Source organism: Ovis aries, chromosome 3 (genome assembly GCF_016772045.2).
Source record: "Ovis aries strain OAR_USU_Benz2616 breed Rambouillet chromosome 3, ARS-UI_Ramb_v3.0, whole genome shotgun sequence".
NCBI classification, from domain to species: Eukaryota; Metazoa; Chordata; class Mammalia; order Artiodactyla; family Bovidae; genus Ovis; species Ovis aries.
Window position 1 is genome coordinate 205,555,284 of NC_056056.1, and position 3,351 is coordinate 205,558,634.

A 3,351-nucleotide genomic window follows, 5' to 3' on the forward strand; every position below is an offset into this window, starting at 1 on the left:
CATGGAATGTTCTTTAAGCTATGAACTAGCAGAAAATAAATTCAAACAAGAAGAATACAAGTGGGACAGGAAAACAGCTTGAGAGCAAAAGGACAAAAAATATTGAGTGTACATAAGAGCTTTTTATAATTTTAAAGTGACCTTAGATGACCTTAAATATTATCTCTCTGAGCATTTGTTTCTGCATTTATAAAATGAAGATAATTAATCCTGTGTTATAGCTATTGTTATAAGGAATAAATAAGACAGAATCTATGAAGACCATTTATTTCATTGCCGGATAAACACTGAATTCTTGGTAAAGGGTAACTGCACACATATACACACACCTGTGTTTTGGGGTGTGCATGTGAATGGATGGATGGATAGATGGCTGTGTACATGACAGATAGAAAGGTACAAATAGATTACAGTAATAAATGCAAAAATTTGAGAATCAGAAGCTTTATTAATATGTCTACATTCACATCATTAGAGATTCCCTTTCACCACTGGTAACCAATAGTGTGTTCCCTATCTGTGAATCTGCTTCTTCTTTTTTCAAATTAATTAATTTGTCTTAATTTGCATCAGGTCTTAGTTGCAGCATGCAGATTCTTGTTGTCTTTTGTGGGATCTTTGTAGTACATGAATTGTCTAGTTGTGGAGTGTGAGCTTAGTTGCTCCATGGCATGTGAGGTCTTAGCTCCCTGACCAGGGATCAAATACACGTCCCCTGCATTGCAAGGCGTTTCTTACCCACTGGGCCGCCAGGGAAGTCCTTGTGTCTTTTTTTGTGTCAAGATCCAGAAGACCCTAAGGTTGATGCCTGCCCACTAGTGGGTGAAGCCAGGTTCTGGGGTTAGTGCAGAACTCCCTGCAGGCGGAGCAGCCCTGGTTGCAGGGCCCAGGGATCCCAGATCTGGTGTCAGGCTGCTGGTGAGGAGGTGCTGATTCCTCTCATGGTTGGGTACATGGTCTGGCTTGGGGTGTCCTAAAGTTTGTGTTGGCCTGCTAGTGGTCAGGACTGAAGTTCAGCTGATCCCAGGGCATAGTCTGGCCTGCTGTGAACAGGCTGGTTTTACAGGCTGTCTGACTGTCATTTTCTTACCTCTAGTGTTTGCTCCCTAGTGGGTAAGGCTGACTCAGAGTCCAGAGTAGGCTCCTTGGAGAGCAAGATCACTGGTAGGTGAAATTGGGTCCTGGGGCCCTCTTGTAGGCAAGGGCAACCATGGCCATAGGCTACTGTGGGCTCAGAAGAACTTTATGCAGCCTATCTCCTGTCTTCTTGTGGGTGGGGCTAGGTGGCCCCACTCAGCAAGGGGCGTGACCTGAAGCCTGCCATTACAGGCTTTCTGTCTTTCATCTACTTTCTGTCGAGCAGGGCCGGGTCTTGGTGCCAAAGAGCTAGAGGGAAGATTCCAGGATGACTTCGTCCTGCACCAGCATTCACTTGCTAGAAGAACCTCCCAGTGTGGAAGCCATTCGCTTCCACCAGTGTCTGTGTCTCCAAGGTGAGCAGCAGGCCCTCCCAGCCTCTACAGGAGGTGCTCCAAGACAAGCAGGTGGGTCTGGCCCAGGCTTATATCAAATTTCTGCTTTTACCCTGGGTCTTGAAGTGTGTGAGATTCTGTGTGTGCCCTTTAAGAGTGACGGCTCTATTTCCCCAGTTCTGTGAGACTCTTAAAATTAAACCCCGCTGAATTTCAGAGCCAAAAGCTCTGTGTGCCCATCTTTCAGGAGCAGGATCCCTGGGCTGAGGGCTCTGAGGAGCCTAAGGAATTCTCACATCTGTGGGAGAACCTCTACAATATAATTACTCTCCAGTTTGTGAATCACCTGCACGGGGCATACGGGACTTGACTAAACTGTGAGTTCACCCCTCTTACCCATCTCTTTATGGTTCTTTATTTATATCCTTAGTTACAGAAGATATTTTCTGGTAAGTTTCAGTCTTTTCCATTGATGGTTGTTCAGCAGGTAGCTGTGATTTTGATGTGTCTGTGAGTGGAGGTGACCTCAGGGTGTTCCTACTCCGCCATCTTCACCCATCTCTCTATTATATGTTAAATTTATGCAGCATTTTTATGATGTTTAGTAATGAAATGTTATAGACTTATGATTAAGGATAAGAAAAGGTGCTCACTCCTCGGTACCCTTCAACCTAGTAGAGCTCTAGCTTTTGTCAGTGATACAAGAAAATTAAAGGAAATAAAAGTTGATTCTGTTGGTGTTTCTTTTTATGTAATCATACTGTCTAAAATCATTGCAGATACATCTCTTCCATTAGAATCCTTTACCCTTTTTATTGTGATCATGAAACTGAAGGAAACCAGAATATGTCACCTCAAAATTTGCCTTTTGATATAAAAATGACTTTGAGTTGAAGGCATGTAGAAACCAGTAAACAGCAGAGAAAATTCATTGTGCCTGCTCTTGTTTTTGCCCAAAGACAGGATACAAATTCTCTCAATTACTCTATTAATTTCTCCCTACATATTTGCCTTCTCACAGTTGGCTACTCTTGAAAGTAAAAAACTGCTTTTTCTGTCCTCTCATTTTTCTAGAAATGTATTGTCCTTGGTGGAAGATGCTCCATTAGCTGGGGTTCTAAGCTATTGCTTTTAATTACTCTTTATGTAGGTTTTTCCCAAGTGGTGTGCACCACAGCCATTAATAAACTGTTTTTCTCTTATTAATCTGTCTTTTTGTTAAAAAAAAAAAAAGCCAGCTGAAAACCCAAGATGGGTATAGTTAAAGTTTTGCCTCCCCTATGAAACCTAAAAACTTCATTTTCAACCACTAAGTCTGTGGTACAACTCTGAAAAGAGACAGAGTGTATGACATCTTTTTAATTTTTTTCTTTAAAATTTCCTTTTTCTGGTATTAAATGTGTGTGTGCATGTGTGTACACAATCTTCCCAGATTGTTTTTATATCTGCTAATGGTATGATAGAGGATGAAATGGTTGGATGGAGTCACCGACTCAATGGATATGAGTTTGAGCAAGTTCTGGGGTTTGGTGATGGACAGGGAAGCCTGGTGTGCTGCAGTCCATGGGGTCACAAAGAGTCAGACACGACTGAATGACTGAACTGAATAATGTGTCAGACATGGGGATCTTAGTCATTAATAGAATTATTACTGTTTGTTCCTAATGTCCTAACATTTCCACAAGTGCTAACTTCCTTCTTTCTAATTCATTCTGCTCAGTACAAATTACTGTTTTTAGCTTAACTTGCTTTTGCTCAAAGACATTAAACTTCTGCCCTCTGTTGCTTATCAAATTAAAAAAAGTTTATTTTACATTTTAATTCTTCGGTCATACATACTTATGACTTTTTTTTCTTCCCTATCTTTGTTTTGGTTGAT